We start from the raw sequence: 17384 nt of genomic DNA, 5'->3' as shown, positions 1-17384 counted from the left end.
TTGGGCAATACTATAAACAACCAAGCCAAAACTCTATGCTTACAAAATACTTGACATTTTTGGACCATATATTAAAATCACCTGTTTAGATCAGGATGTCATTTTTGTGTGTGTGTGTGTGTTGTTATCTCTTTGGCAATCTATCGGAACTGAGAGATTCCTTCTCAGAGTGATGTTCTGAATGTTGAAAATAAAATACATAAGAATACAAAGAAAGTGAATGACTGTATTTTAACTAAAGGTAAGTATTAAAAAAAAAGTTCTGATGTAGTAAATATATGAGCTTCTTAACTTAAGGCATAAGACAATATTTACCAAAATATTTAACAATGATCATATCTTTGGAGTAAACAGAACAAATGAAGAGCACAGTAGGGAGCAAAGGACAAATGTAATGAAATACCCAGTATGCTAGCCAAAGATACCAAGAAAATATTTGAAAATTGGTTAAGAGGCCTTAACATTAGAATGAGAAGCTCTGGCAGGTCTGGCAGGACTTGTAGCAGGAGCAAGAAGAGAAAATTAGACAGAGGCACCATTCAGAGTGTCGTTCATTGATTTTGAAGTCCTCAGATTCAATATGGACAAGTATCCTCAAGCAGTATAAATAAAAATAAATCTGTGTCATTATACAGCTGCAGAACTTGGGGCCAAAGAAAAATTATAATCAGTGGAAAAGATTTCAGTCAATTGAACAGAAAGACTGTCAAGTGAAACCGGACATCACACTTTTGAAAGAATCAACAAGAGAAACGCCACTGTGAAGTGCTAAGACCACTTCTGTACCCAGTCAATCTAGCACTCGTGGTAAGGACCGAGAACCAAATGATTGACAACCCAGAATTTCATACCCAGTGAAGATAGCACTCAAGGATGAAGGCTGAAATAGAAATTTTCACATAAGAAAAGCTTTTATCATTAGCCGATATGCTGAAATAATTACTGATGCATTTATTTTAGACAGAAGGAATCCAAATTCAGTAGGAAGCCGTGGACTATGTGAAGAAGGGAGGAAAAGAAATTTTATAGATGGGGCCAAATCTGAAAGCACAGTTTGTATTAAACAGTAATGAGCATTTTTTTAGTAATGAGCATTTTTGAGGGTATAAAAATGTGGAAATAAATACTGTCACAGGATAATCTGAATAAAATTACTTAGAGTTTTTGTATGACCGGAGAGGAAGATATAGATGTTGATTAACTCAATTGTCCACAATTAGTAATTCAAGCATAGGTACTAAAATACTTGGACTAGAATGTATAGCTCCTGACCCATAGAAAGATAAAAAGGGAAATAGAACAAAACTCAATCAATTTGTGGAAGGAGTAGTAAGGGGGAAAATAGGAAAGGGATAAGAGTGTAAAACTAAGGTGTTAGATATTGAGCCAAATATATCAAGAATAAGAATAAATATAAATATATTAATTACACCAATAATAAGTATTTTCTTATTGAATTAAGAGCAACAACAATAAAAATAATAACAATAACCAGCTAGCCATTACTTATAAAAGACACAGTTAAAACAGTAAAACCACAGAACGATTCCAAATGCTAGGATAGAAAATGTAAGTCAAGCAAATACTAAAAACAAAATTACAACTATATTAATATCTGACCAAAAAAAAAAACTTTATGGCAAAAAAAGCTGTCAGAAATAAAGAGACTTGCAACATAATGTTAAAAGATATAATTCACAGGAAGCCATAATAATTATAAACTTGTATGCACTTAACATATCCCAAACCCCCAATTATAGTGGAAGATTTTAGCATGCTCTTCTCAGTAATTGAGAGATATATAAAAAGTCAGAACACAGAAGATTGGAGCAACACAATTAACAGTCCAGATCTAATGGACATGCATAGAACCCAACAATTAGAGACTACACATTCTTTTCAAGCACATGGACATTTATACAAATTAATCATGTAACTAGGTCACAAAACTAGCCTTAACAGAGGACTAGTGTTAACAAGGAAGACAGCAGATACGGGAGGATAGCGAATCTAAAGTAACTTCCATTCTCTCAGCTCCCAATTCTAAGAGCTTTACCTCTTGGAAGTAAAGAGCATCCCATACCCAAAATATTGTGGTTGTGTCGGAGACCTTGGTCTCCTCTGAAACCCTTCAGATGGGACTGGTTTGTAGCTTGCACTTCTGTGCACCAGGCAAATGACTAAAGAACAGAGTCGCAGTCTGTGGGCAAGACCAAGGAGGCTTTGGATCCCAGAAGCCTGCCCGGGGGATTGACTGTCTGGGAATGGACTTGGACAGTCTTCCATACAGGAAAGCTCAGCAGCCAAATCTGAGCCGCAGTGTTCTGACACATAAAATAACGCCTGCTGGGGAGCCCAGCGGTGTGGGCAGAACAATCAAACCTACCACTAGTATAACACAGCAACTGTTGGCAAGTTATTGCAGAGGGGTGAGGGACACATCTGGCCCATTAGCTGCTTTTATAAATAAAGTTTTATTGAAACACACTTTCATTATTGTGATTACCCCTGGCCGCTTTCTCACTGCAATGGCCAAATGGAGTCATGAGAGACTATGTGGCTTGCAAGTTTAATCAGCCCTTTGCTGACTCCTGAAATAGAAACTGTGGAGGAGGCAAACTCCTGAATAGTAAACATGAAGGCCATCTAAAGCAGCATGAGAATAGTCCTAAAGAAAAAGACTTTGAAATTAATAAAAGTTTTGGAGAGCAGTTTTATAATATGCACTAATGCTGAATATGGTAGGTTATAAAAAATGTCCACCTGTTCCTTCCATCTCTGTTATGAATGCAGTGTGATATTTTTAGTTCCTTTCATCAGGAATGAGTGTTCATTTCCCCACTCTTGAGTCTGAGCTGACCTTGGTGCCTTGTGAAAAGCAGGGATGTGGCATAGGCTTCAAGAACCTTTTAGCTTCCTCTCTCAGTCCTTTGGTGCCTTGAGACAATCATTTGAGAATCTGAACTACCTTTCTGAAGGCGTGAAGATCTTTACTCCTAGAGGCATAAGAAACTAAACTCATGCCTTGAGACTTGTTTCAGCCTGTTCAGAGCTTTATTATTTGTAATGACATTCAACTAAACACAATCCAAATATCAATCGACATTGAACTATGGTATAGTCACATGATGGAATATTATATAGCTCCGAAAATGCACAAAACATGGCATATTCACCGACATGGCTAAATATTTTAAATGAGTTAGCCAAAGTAGTAGTCACTGAAGACTATATAAAATGATTCTTTACTCAATTTAAAACTACAAATGGTACTATACATGAACTAGAGACCACACACACAAATTATAAAGGGAATCAGGGATGATTAACATGAAAGAATACTTCTTATCGTAGGTTGAATTATAAAGACACGTTGAAGTCCTAATACTCAGTACCCATGACCATCACCTTATGTAAATGGGATCTTTGCAAATTTCATCAAGTTAAAATAAGGCCATTTTGGAGTTGGGTGGGCCCTAAATCTGATCACTGGTGTCTTTGTAAGCAAATGTGTGTGCACACTGAAAATGACCATGTGAACACAGAGCGGAGATTGGAGTAAGGCCAATGACCGCTGGCATCCCCAGAAGGTGGAAGAGATAAGGAAACACACTCCTTGGAGCCTTCAGAGGGAAGGCTGTTCTGCCAACACCTTGATCTTCTAGCCTCCGGGGAGAATAAATTAGTTGTTTTAAGCCACCCAGTTTGTGGTACTTTGTACAATAACTCTAAGAAACGAAGACACTGGCAAAAGTCATGTTAGAGGGGCTCGATGAAGAGGCTCCAGAAATTTCCAGGATGCTGTTAGTGGGCTATATCTTCAACTGAGTGTATGATTAACCCTTCTATTATTCTTTAGACTCTACCTATATTTATGCCTGTGGCAGACACCAACGAGCTGCTGTTCACTGAGCTGTTCGCCTTTCCCTCTGGGTATGTAGCTAGACCCAGGAGACCTTATTTTCCTATCGGCATTTGGCTGGCTTTACAATACCCCCCAATGATGCCTACCTCCTGGTGTGCACACTTGCTAAGGACCAAATGTGTATGTTGCCCCACGCCCCCGCCCCAGTTTATAAGCCGAAACCTACACCCCAGTGTGCTGGTATTTGTTGGGGCTTTGGTACTTAGGTCGGCAGGTGGGACCCTCATGAATGGGATTAGTTTGCTTTAAATATTTTTTGGAGAGGAGAAACCACTCTTCCACTGGATTCAGAGAAACATTGTGACAGTCCAGAGGCCTCTAATTTTTCCCACACATCATGCCATGAATTCACAGGGGATAGGTTCTAGCAGCTGGGGCTCCTTCCCAGGGGTTCCCACCCAGTGTGCTTTCTGGGGGGAGCAGGCTGGTGCCTCAACTAAACCTGAGTTCCTTTCTCTTTGACTTCCTTTTTTGGTATCTTTTTTTTTCACCTCTAAGGAAGCTATCTTGGCTCTTAGGGTGCTTAATATGCACAATACAAACTTAATTCTCTTGACAAGAATTTGTGTTATTTGTGTGTTTACAGCAATGCCAGATGTGTGCTGGGTAACAGTAGAGACTCTTCCAGTTTTGCCATGGCAACATTTGCAGGGCCCTCCTTCTTGGACAGTGCCCATCCCCTTGGTGTCTAAGTATCACCTTTCCTATAGATTCACATGTGTGTGGCCAAAGGAAGGACTCCAAGTTTCTAAAAGGCCTAGAGAACACACAGTAGGTGCTTCTCTCCCCCTCTGTGTTGGTCATTTTGGTGACTTATTGGAAGATGGAGGTTCTGGTGAAAGGCTAATTTAGCTCATTTAAAAGCCTAAATATGGAAAACAAAACTTTAACATATTTTGAGGACAACAGTGGAGAATGGGGGAGGGGAGAGGGTTTTAAACAACACACATAGAGAACCATCAATCACAGACGAGAGGTGGATAAGTTTGATGATATTAAATTTTTTGAAGTTCTGTTCATGAAAATGACAAGTCACACAGAGAAATTTATTAAAAAATCTGACTAAGGATTAGCATCTTTACTATATAAAGAACTTTGACAAATCAACAAGATGGCAAAACCCAATAGATAAATGAGCTAAAGATACGAATAGGCAATTTTCTAAAGAGAAAGCACGAGTAGCCAACTGAACATATAAAACTATCCTCAGACTGACATGTCATCAGTGAAGACAATCAACCCACTTGGAGAAGCCTGTTAGCACTGTTTGGGAACTTTGAAGATGGACATATTCTGAGACACAACAATACCACTCCTAGGATTATTCCCTAGGGAAATAGTTGTGCACACACGAGGAGAAGTCCAAGAATCACAGCAGCATTGTTGATGTGAAAAGTTAAAAGCATACCTGCAAATTAACAGGATATTGGATACATAATTTGTATTAAAATCATGTCGTGAATACTATGCAGCAGTGAAAATGAATGAGCTGAAATGATGTATACCTAAATCAAGTCATCTACACCTGGCATCTAAGCCTGAGTGCCTACTTAAATATATTCATACTATAGATTTATATTTGATATATTTTATACGTAATATAAAGATTTTCTCAAGTTGAATTTGTGCATGGCGGATGGACATGTGATTGGACCACAAGGTTAAACATAATGAGGCATGTTATTTAGATATAATTGTAGTTCTAATTTCCAGTTCCTGATTTGATCATTCCTACAGAAGTGATAGTCATGAAAACCAGATGAATTGGTTCAATTGGCCTCATCTAGGGGTTCCTGTCCCACTGAATTGCATTATTAACCTGGCCCAGCTTCTCTTCCCATCCTGGCTGCACACACCCACTCCCTACCGGTTATAGGGTGTGACCGTCTTCCACTAAACCCTAAACTAGGCCTTTTCTTGACACAGGTCACCATACACGTTGGCCAGCAACCTTTTCTCCACCTTTAGCTTCTCCCTTTCAACTGTAGCTCAATTTTCCAGTTTCTGCTCAGTTATCTCCTCCAGGAAGCCCTCTAGGCTGGCTCCAGGGCTGCCCAGCCAAGTCCCCTGTACCACTCATTATGGATTATGATCTGATTATGGGACAGTTCATAAAACAGATGAACTTTTGCCAAGTGATGACATAGATGAAACTGGAGATGATGCTCAGTGAAGTAAGTCAAAAAGAGAAAGACAAACACTAACAACTCACTCATAAAGAAACAACACAAACATGGTGAAACAAAACAAAGGACCAGGAAAACTAAATCAAAACAAACCCTAGAAATATGATTGCTGAATTGAAGCTGCCAGAAGGGGAGTGTGTGTGTGGGGGGGCAATGGGTGGAGGGTAATGGATTGTGGTGAATTACTGACACTTTGGTGGTGGTGGTGGTGGTGGGGTGTGTGTATGTGTGTGTGTGTGTGTGTGAGAGAGTGTGTGTGTGTGATAATATGTATTTGAAATGCTGTGACCTTACACCTTAAATCATATACAGTGTTGTAAACCAATGTTATCTCGATAAAAAACAATACAATAAAAAAAAAAACAACAACTGTTCTTTAAAAGTCTGTTTGCCCTCCAACAAGTGGCTTACATTAATCCGGCCAACCTTCCTCTCTACACTGGACAGGTGCAGCCTGTCCCATGACCTGTTATTAAAAGCCACCCACCAATGCGTCTCACATGTTGTCACAACACAGGTGTATCACACAGTGCACCTCCCAAGGCGCCCACTTCTGTATTTGGGGACCTTACAACTAATCCACCAGCAGGGGGCGCCCTGTTGGGTGCCACACAGCCTGCCAGCAGGGGGCGCACTATTCAAATAACGCACAACCTGCCCTCCCAGGGGCTTGGACCAGTCCCCACTATGCCAATGTCCTCCCTAGGCGGGGGGTAGAGGGGGGCAGGCAGAACCCCAGCTCCTGGATGAAATTTTCAGTCCCTCTCTCCTAGAGGCGTGTCTCTGCATCTCATCTTTACTTTAGATTCTTCTGTGCAGATGTTTCAGCCCACCTCCACGGAAGGGGTGCGTTTCCAAGAGGGAGTGGGGGACGTGCCCGAAGGGGCAGCACTGTGCCAGCCTCCCTGCTGGGGAGGGGACCGCAAGGCCCTCTGTGCCCGCCTGGCGCCTCTGCCCCCCTGCCCTGCACGACGGCACAGGCGAGACTGGGGCGCGGTGCCAAGCACTAATGCATCTGATGCTGTCCTCGTCTCCGGGGTGCAAACATCGAAGCTGGTTATTTTTCCAAAGGGATGGGAGGGAGGTGACAGGAGGAAGAAGAGCAGGGAGAAGAGGGGGACAGATGAGGAGAGCAGGGAAGTGGGGGGGGGGGAGAGGGGGCAGAGAAGCAGAGGAGGGGGGAGGAGGGGAGAGGCCTGAGGTGGCGGCTGGGCAGCCCCTTCCCCAGGATGGGCTGTGCCTGCCCGCAGCAGCTAGTGGGGATCAGGAGGTGTAGACCCTCCAAAGGATCCAGGAATGGCAACCACCACCCCGAGGACTGAAGTGGAAGGCAGCCCCCCACCCCTCCCCAGCTTGCCTCCAGTGAGGCTGAGATCCAGAGCTTGCTGGCAGGACTCGTCCCGGGCTCACTAGGTGGCAGAGGAGCTCTGTGGGGCCATGGCAGAGGGATTTGCTGGAAACCCGGCCCCCAGGCTCCCAGAGAGAGCTGCTGTTGGCGGTGTCTCGCTGGCCGAGTCTGCTACACAACAGCTGGAAGGGACTGGCTGGGGGTTCTGGGGGAGCAGGGGGAGATCCTGAGGCAGTGCACTTGCAGGAGGCAGGCGCTGGGGGGGCGCCCTGGAGAAACGGGGTGAGCAAGCCTGCCCCAAGAGTGTCCTTTCTCCCCCAGTCTTTTCAGCACCCTCTCCTGGCAGAACCTGACACGCCCTCCCACCCCCTGCCACTTTGCAGCTCGAGCCCACCTTTTGATCGCCACCTGCTCCCTGACTTCTGGGCCTGCTCTGCCGCACACGTCTTTGTTTCATACCCCGCAACAAGACGACTTCATGTTCCTACCCAGCAGGGTCCAGCCACGCACCTCACAAATACATAGTCACTCTGGCCTCCAAAATGAGGGGCTGCAGGAAAAGGGCCATGGTGTCTAGAGCCTGCTCCCTAGAGGCTGAAGTGTGACGTCCACTTCTGGGTATGTGCAATAAATAAATAAACATGGGAGAAAAGGACTGTGGCTATAAAAACAAGGACAAGCTTTTCCTGGCGCCTCTGCGGAGAGCATCAGCCGGGACCTCCACCACGAAGTTATTCTTATCGGAGCAAGAAATGACCCCATTTGCATCTCTTTCTGCCTGTCCACACCTGCGTTTCCTGGCAGCCGCTAGATGCCAGGAGAGCAGAGACCGTGGCACCTAACACCCAACCCCGCACGTAGTAGGTGTTCGAGAACGAATTTGTGACCCGAGGCCTGTAGTCCGAGCCGGGCTGGTGTCATCCCGCCGACGGCCAGCAGGTGTCGCCACAGACCGGGAGGAGGCGGCGCGGCGCGGCGGGCGGACTCACCTGGCGGCGGCCCCACCTGGCAGCGGCCGGTCCGCCCCGCCCCGCCCCCCACGGAAGCCGGGAGCCGGGGCCCTGGCGTCACCTGGGCAATCGGGACGGCAGCGCCCGGAGCCACGGGGAGCGGAGATGAAAGGCGGTGGCGGGTGTGGGCCGCCTGCAGCGCCAGGTGAGGGCCGGAGCCCCGCCCCGCGCCGGGACCAGGTGAGTCAGGCCCTGGCGAGCGCAGGTGGAGGAGGTGGCCGGAACCCGGATGCCCGCACTGCCAGAGGCCTCCGCTCCGCTGGCTGACTCAGTGCGCCCGCTTCGATGGCCCCCGAGGCTGGTCTCATAAATCCCTGAGGGGCGAGCCTGGGGCTCACGGGGCTGGTGACTTTCACTCCAGAGCGCGCTGCATTTTCTCTGAGGGTCTGGGGGGGACTCACCGGCCCTACGTCCATTTTCCAGAGGCACAGAGAGGATCAGAGAGGTGAGGCCATTTGTGAGGGGTCACACAGCACTCAGCAAGTTGCGGGAGGGGGCTGTGAGCGCAGGTTTGCTCCAGCGTGGGCGCTCTGCCCCCCGCGGGTCCCCTCGCCGGACCGGACCGTCAAGTCTGGACACACCTTGTTTTCAGTTGCCTTGTTGAATATTATCCTTTTCTCCATTCTCGTGCTGTCGTGAAGTAGGCACAGATGGAAAGTGGACAGTTCAGTGACGATCGGCACAGCCGCAGCGCTGTGTGGTTGTCACCTTTTTATCGGGGCTGCCCTATAACAACCTCTGTCCAGATCCCCATCATTTCATCACCCCACAAAGAAAACTAGGACCCACTGACCCTTCTCCCAGCCCCCGGCACTGCGGCTCTGCTTCTGCCTCTGGACCTGCCTGCTCTAGTTATTTAATCTTGGTTTGGGGTCAGTATCTTCCTCCGAGGCCAGGCCGTCCTCGTGGTGTCCTAGGAGGCCAGGAAATTGGGGTCCCGAACATGGCTGCATTTTGGAATCACTCAGAGACATCAGAATGAATGAATGAATGAATGAAACAGGGCAAAACAAGAGGAGACCCGTGATACCTGGTCCCCACCCCAAGGTTGGGTCTCGTTGAACCCGGGGTGATCAGGGCAGCAGGTGACAGGTGTTTGGGAGCCGCCGTCTCAGCGCCTGTGGCCCACACAGCTGTGCCCCCCTCCGGGACGGGAAAGCCAAGGCCCAGAGGGGCAGGGCCGGGCCCTGGGGTGTGCTGGCTGCTGGTGGCTGATTCCTTGCCCTTCCCGACGCCCCTTCCCCCTTCCCCCTGCTTCTCTCTGCTTTGAACTTCTGGCCTCACTTTCCTCGGGGAAGCCAGTGCCCCCGGGGGTGCGAGCCGTGGGGTGACCTCCTGCCCCTGAGTGCTGAGCACGGGCCGGCTGGCAGCAGATGACGTTCGACTGCTGCTGAGTGGGGGCGACTGAGATGAGTGGGTGCCCGGGGTGGGGGACGCTCACAGGAACGGGGCAGGGATTTCTCTCAGGGCCTGGCGTTGGGCAGAGACCCGATGCTGTGCGGGATGGGGCGCCTGGCTGGGTCTCGGCTCCCCGCCTGCTGCGCTCAGACTCAGTCCCAGGTGGGGTCTCTGCTCCCCACTCCTTCCAGCCCTGCCCACCCTTGAGGCCCAGGGCGCGGGGAGCAATGGCGGGCGCACCCTTTCCACAGTCCAGGGCGTGCTCCCTGCCAGCACTGACTGCACGGACCTCTGGGGGGTGTGGGGGGTCACCTGCCCTGGCGGGGCCCCTGGCGGGCAGACCCAGGTGTGTGCACACGGGAAGCACCTACTAAGTCCCACCTGAGGCCTTGATTGGCCTTCAGCTCCAGGAGAAGGGGCGCCGGGTCCCCTCGGCCCCTCCATTTGCTCTACCCCACCCTTTCAGGGCGGGGAGGAAGATCAACCCCCCCCCCCTTGTTCTTGCTCACGAGCCCTCACAGTTTCAGGGGAGCAAGGGGGGCGTGTGTCTGGTCTCCATGGAGGGCGGGACGGTGGGCCTGTGAGTGTGACCGAGACCCTGTCCCTGCGCCTGGCCTTGGCTGATGGAGACCGGGGGTTGGGGGTGACTCAGGGCAGCTAAGCAGGGTCTTCTGGGGCAGCCCCCACCTCCTCCCCCCGCTGCTCTCGGAGGCTGGCAGGGGAGGGTCATGAGAGCTGAGTCGCCATGGAGGTCGCGGGAGCTGCTGTGGGGACGTCGTGGGAACCGGGCGTCGCTGCGCTTCCAGGCTCGGGGGCCGCCAGTTCGGGAGCAGTTAGCGGGGAGCAGCCGGGGTTCAAGGCATCCTCAGCGTGGTGCCGTCGCCGGCAGCCCGGCCCGCTCCTCACCGCCTCGCCGCCCCTGGCACAGGGAGAGACCGGGGACCCGAGGCCCGGGGTTCGCAGCCTCACGCTCTCCTCCTGACCCTTGACCCCAGGACTTCCAGCACCTCCTGACAGTCCCGGCCTTGGAGCCTCTAGGAGGGCCGCTGATCCAGGCTGGCGCTTCTGACGCGTCCTCCGGGCCGGGCTGTGTGCAAGACCTTTGGTGTAACCCTCGTGGGGCGGCCGCTGGGCCCCGTGGCAGTGAGGAGCCGGGGCCGGGGAGGCCAGGCTGGTGGTGAGGGCAGCCTGTGGGCTGCAGACAAAGCCTCCTCTGTCCCCCTCATGTCCACCTGCCCGCTCCTCTCCTTGCTTCCTTTCTCCCAGGGGCGGTCGCTTGCACAGGGGGGCCTGATGGAGGTGATCCTGAGGCACCATCCACGCCTCTCTCCATCACCCCGGGAGTCTCCCTCCAGCGCTTCCACCACCAACGACTACGTGCAACCATCCCCTGCGGGAAGGTCTCCTCCAGCTGTGTGTGTTTAGGGGCGCGTGGGGTGGAGGTAGAGAGAAGATGGGATTTGTCCTCGGTCAAAATAGCAGCTCCTGTGAATGAGTCCAGGGGTGCCCTGGGCTTCCTGTGGGTCAGTGCCAATCCTGCACTGTCCTGGGGGCAGTAACTCTCCTGGCATGGGGGTGATCCTCTCTGAGGTTGGCTGCTGGAGGCCTCTCCTGTCCTCAGAGGCCAGCACCAACCTTGCGGAAGGTCGTTGTGGTGGGGGCCGTCGTGGCTGAGCCGGAATCGCTGCAGATTGGAAGACAAAGAAATCCGGGACAATCAATGCCCCAAGGCATTGATCTCCTTCCATGAGAATTCACTGAGCACCTACTGTGTGCCAGACACAGACCTTGCCTCTGCAGAGCTCGCTTCCTGGTGGGGAGGGAGCCATGGGCGCCATTCCCGTGTCAGTTTCACCAGGCAAGCGCGGCTGAGCACTAAACCCCTACTGTGTGCTCTGCAACCCCTACTGTGTGCTCTGCGAACATCTTGTTTCATCCTCCTGGCGCCTCTCAGCTGGTGCCCTCATCTGATTCTACTCGGGAGGAAGTGAGGGCTCAGGAAGCTTTGGCCCCCAAGCCCCTGTACCAAGTGAGGGGCTGGGATGCTGAGGCCCCATCTGAGTCTCTGGAGTTCTGAAGATGAAATTCTTTCAGAAATCTCCTTCTTCTCAACTGTCACAATGCCAGGCTCCTTAACAAATTACTGGGAGTTGATGAATATGTTATTATTTGCATTTTGGCGGAAGCTGCCGTTTGTGCTGGTTAAATCCACACCCGGCGTCTCACACACCCTGTTTTACCTCCAGTTTCTTGTATTGGCTCCATTTTGTGGATGGAGAAACCGAGACTCAGGGGCAGAAGCAAGTTGCCACGGCCACAGGTTCATGGTGGAAGAGCCAGGATGTAGACACACGTCTCTGGCTTTGTTCCCAGAACGTTTTTACCACCTTGAAAAGGGGGTGAGGTGTTGGTAAGCTTTCAGCAGCCACTGCAGCACCAGTTCGATCCCCGGCCAGGGAGCCGACCCACATGGCGCGGCAGACCTCTCCCGCCTCACCCGCTGCTCCCCTCAGCAGTGTGTTTCAGTAGATCTGCCTGTTCTGCTCCCCACTCTGTCTCTGGTGAGTCCTCTCACCCTCGCACACCTCTGGCCAGGATCCCAGCTCTTTTATGCATAAATAAATAAATCCAGCACCCCTCCAGGGAGGATGGAGAGCCCCAGGGAAAATGTGAAGGAAGTATCGCATTTGGGGTGGAGACTGATAAGAAATACACGGGACTGCAGAGGCAGCCCCCAGGAGTCACCGTCCCGGATTTCTTTGTCTTCCAATCTGCAGCGATTCTGGCTCAGCCACGACGGCCCCCACCACGCCGACCTTCCGCAAGGTTGGTGCTGGCCTCTGAGGACAGGAGAGGCCTCCGGCAGCCAACCTCAGAGAGGAAAAGTTCGGAGGCTTTGAGGGAGCCGAGTGACTGAGACTGTCTGATTTGGCTGCGGCTGCAGCCGGCGGGGAAGGCCAGGCCCCGGCGCCGGGCCTCGCTGAGCGGGGAGCAAGGCCGATGGTCGGGTGGTTGGGCCGCAGCTGCTGTTCCCAGTGTCACTCGCTCCTCTGGGGCCTCGTTGGGGCATCTCGGCAGCTCTGGGGTGTCTCCTGTTGTGTCTCTGCTGTCTTCGTGGGTCGGATCCGGGCCTGGAGTCTGGCCGCCGCCCTCGGCGTCTGCGCTGCGGGAGGCACCATCTCCGGACCTGAAAACCCTGGGCTTGGCTTCAGGCAAGGTGAAGGCCGTATTCGGCCTCAGTAACTCTTTGTTTTCCCTGGTTTGTTAACCCCCATGATTGCTGTTCTCTGAGCCTGAGTAGTCTTGCAATTGTGCGCGTGGGTGAGGAGCTCAGAGGGTGCCTGGTGAAGTGTTCGGACAGTGTCCCTGGCCACCTCGAGTGCCCCTCGCGGCCCTGCATCCCGTGGGGCTAATGCGTCCCTCACGACTGATTTCAAGCTGGCAGCCCTTCAGGCACTCACAGGCCTCCTGTGTGACCACCGGCTTCCAGCACATTCCCGGATGGCCTTTCAGGTCAGAGGGCAGGCCAGCCACGCTACCTATTACAGCGCAGGAGGCCCCTTCGCATGCCCTTCCCCGGGGAGACTTACCAGGCATTTTTGTCAGCAGGGTGCGCTCCCCTGAGGCCCCCCAGAGATGTGCTATGCCCTATCTGTGAAATGGGGCCACATGGCCACCTCCTCTGTAGCTCTGCACTGGCACCTGTGGTGAGGCTGAGCTCTAGGGGTCCAGCAGACAGATTTATTTCCTTAGTTGGGTCACTGGGAGGGGGTGAATGAGGTGGGGCTGGCTGAGCATGCCTCTCTGATCCCCCTTCCCTTCCACCCCAAAAAGCTTTCATGGTGATTAGTTCCCCTCCTGGAGGGATCCTGTTACCCTGCTGCCAGGAGGGCCTCTGGATCTCCTACCTGAGATAAGAAATCTCTTTTAATCTCCCAGCTAAGAGAACACGTTCCAATATTTAAGAAATGGTTTCCAGGCTTGGGGTGGGGGGTGGGAGGGTGGAGGGGTGCAGGAGGAATGGCTGGCCGGGCCTCACTGGGTTTTGAAAGTGCACATGGATCAGGCCTTTCTGCACAGCTTGCCTGGGTGCTGGCAGCCCCGGCTCATGACTTCAGTTTGGATTTTAATTATACAGGGTGTTGGGGTGACCTTGCAAGAGGCCTGTATTTATGGGGAACCCCAGCTGGATGGGGGCTGTCTGTTGGAAGGTCTGAGGACAGGCGTGTGGCCACCCTAGCTCCCAGCTCTAAATGCAGGAATTCAAGCCCATGTCTCTGGGCTCCCCCCCCCCCAGGGGCACACCCCTGGCAGCAGGGCCACCAGCACTGAGGGGCCCCCTCCCCGTGGGTTCTGAACGAGTCAGGCTGGCCGAGCCGGGTTTGAATTTTGCCCTTACTTATGTGCTGTGTGTTCCTGGGCGAGTCTCTGGACTGCTCTGAGCTTCAGTTTTCTCCTTTGTGAGTGGGTGATGTGGTGCTACTTTATGTGGTTGTTTTTAGACCTTGACAGGCCCTTTCAGTGCCTGCTCGCAGGCTTGTTTTGTTCACTGCTTAGAGTTAGTTCAAGAACCATGCGTTCATTGTAACACCTGCCGGTGGGGCTCAGCCTGCAGCCAGCTTTTGAAAGGGACCTGCAGGGAGAGGGCAGGAGAAATAACTGCAGGCCACACTCTTGGTTCCACAATTATTCTAACTTTGCCCAGAATAGCCAAGTCTGTGGACAACCAAGGTGAGTGTTAGTTCCAGTGTTTTCCTTCTTCTTCAGGGAAAGAGGATTTTTGAGCTGTTGACATGATGAAAATAATTGCTCAGAATAAACTGGACAGGTTTTCACTTCAATCTAAGAGAGTCCCCCGAATCACAGCCCTCTACTAAGAAAACAATTACATGCAACACAATATTGCAAAATAGAAGGGTTTTTTTTTTTGCATTTAAAAAGCACAAAAAGGGGACTGTATGTTTTGTTTCTTATTCAGTGTGACGTCACCAGCTCTTCTTTGTGGGGAAGGTGTTCTTTTATCCCTATCCTGTGATGTTCTTTTCATTTTTCCTTTGATGATTGACAATGCCCTTATGAAATCACAGTGATGATGGTGTTAAGTGTTTGAAATTTCTTCAGAATAGGTGATGCATGGATGGAGCCCACAGTGTTGAGAAGGTCACCTGCTAGCAATGTTATCTTCTTCTTCCCTCCCCTGGCCCTCCATCAGTGCACCTGTCCCCGATGACCAGAGAAGACAGTCTCTTGATGTCATTTCTCTCCTAGTCCAGCCTTTGCTTCCCATGAAAAGAGGGTGGCCATCATTCCCAGCTGGCAAAAATTTGGTTCTTTTGTGAAGCGGAGGATATAAAGATCTTAGATGCTATTTAAATTTTGTAACTGTGTGCATGGTACTACTTTCACTACGTCTTGCTTCGCCTATTCGTTGGACCGGCACAGCCCTTGTGACATTGTTCCTATGGAGACACAAGATGTGTTGTGCTAACATGGTCGCTTCTCTCTCTGGAGCCATCTCTGAGGTCTTTCTAGTGACTTTGCACCATACAACGTGTATGAGAACAGTCAGCTTTTTTCTCTCTTGCGCCCTTTGGAGCTTCGATCCAAGCTCAGCACTCTATATCCTGAGCTCCTTACTTGAAATATGCTCTCAAATTCTTCAAGGAAACCAGCTCCTCCTTGAGATTGCCTTTCCCATACAGCCTCCTCAGTGAGGCTGTGTTTCCCTGCTGAGTCCCAAACAACTCTCAAGGATGGAGTCAGAACACTCTTTATTCCCGATTGACTCCCAGAAACTATCTCTACTCCTCCCTCCATCAAAATTCCCGGCTAATGTGGAGGGTTTTTCAATAAACCCCTGCCTGGCTTCCCAGTGGCCTGTTTTCTACCCCTACTCTTAATGTCATGCTTTATGGCTTCATCCTGACTTTGGACATCTAACACTCAAGGCTCAACCTTCTTAGCTCCAGTGATTATCTTCCTTGTCCCACTTCTGCCTTCCATTTACATGGTCGTTACTCTGGGCTTGACTTAAATGTCATTTCCTCGGAGAAATCTCTTCTGAATTCCCTTGCTGCCACTCTCAAGTCAGTCCCTTTCCAGGAAATACCCCGTTTTATCTACCCCTAGCACTAGTAAGTATCTGGAAGGATCTTGTTTGACTATGAACTCACATTTCTATTGTCTAATGTTTTAGGTCCAATTTGCTGAAAACAGATCCTATGGTGGTAGAAATGTTACTTGAATGATTTAAGAGACTCCTGTCAGGAGACAAGTGAAGGAAACATGGCTAGGATATGATCTCAGGGGTAGACAAATATCAATAGATCAATGGAACAGAACCAAGAAATAGATTCACATAAATAATTTTCAACAAATGCTCCAATTCCATTTGAAAAGGAAAGTATTTTCATCAATGGCACTGAAAAATTGGATAAGTGAAAAAATTAACCTCAATCCCTACCTCACATGACACATACACAAGTAATTTGAGAAGGATCATAGATCTAAATGTGAGAGTTAGACTATGAAATTTCTGGTAGAAATTAGTGATTATATTAGCACTCTCAGAGGTAGGGAATAAAACTTTTTAGAAAAGATACAAAATGCAGTAATCATAACAGAATAAAAGATCAATTGTACTTCATAAAATTAAAAACTATTTACCAAATGCCTCATTAAGAAAATGAAAAGATAAGATGCAACCAAAGAAAAAAAATACTTGCCGCGTATACATCTTTTGTGGCCTTGTTTCCAGAATATATTAAGAATACCCACAAATCAATAGTAAAACAACAAATAATTCAACAAAATAGGTAAACTACTTGAACAGACATTTTATAAGAAAATATACATGAGTGGTTTATAAACACATGGAAAGATGCTTAGCATTGCTAGCTATCAGGGAAATGGAAATTAAAACCACAAGGATATATTTCATACCCATAGCTTGGCTAAAATTAGAAATATGACAATATTAAATGTTGACAAGGATGTGGAACAACTAGAACCCTTATACTTTATTGGTGTAAAATGGTACAGCTACTTTGGAAAACTGTTTGGAACTTTCTTATAACGTTCAGACAATGGCCTAGTCATTGCCCTGTAAGTGTTTATATAAGAGTTCACAAAAAATCTTGTCCAAGAATTTTTATGGCAGCTTTATCAACAATAACTAAAAGTTGGGAATAACTCAGATTTCCTTGCATAGAAGAATGGATAAATAAACCTTTGGGTGTTCATACTGTTGGCTGGTACTCAGCAATCAAACTACTGATATGCACAACAACACAGAATAATCTAAGAAATACTTTATTGAGTGAAGTAAGATACATACAAGAGGGCAGAGGGGTGTGATGGAAACAGTCACATTTTAATTGGGGTGTTGGTTAGGTTGGAAGACATTTGTCCAAACTCATTAAATCACATACATGATATATGTGCTTTTTACTGTATATAAATTTTATCTCAATTAAAAACAAACAATAAAGCATCAGAGAAGTAACAGGAGACAACTT

This window comes from Talpa europaea, assembly GCF_964194135.1.
Source record: "Talpa europaea genome assembly, chromosome: 14".
NCBI lineage: Eukaryota > Metazoa > Chordata > Mammalia > Eulipotyphla > Talpidae > Talpa > Talpa europaea.
This window is presented reverse-complemented; position numbering follows the sequence as displayed.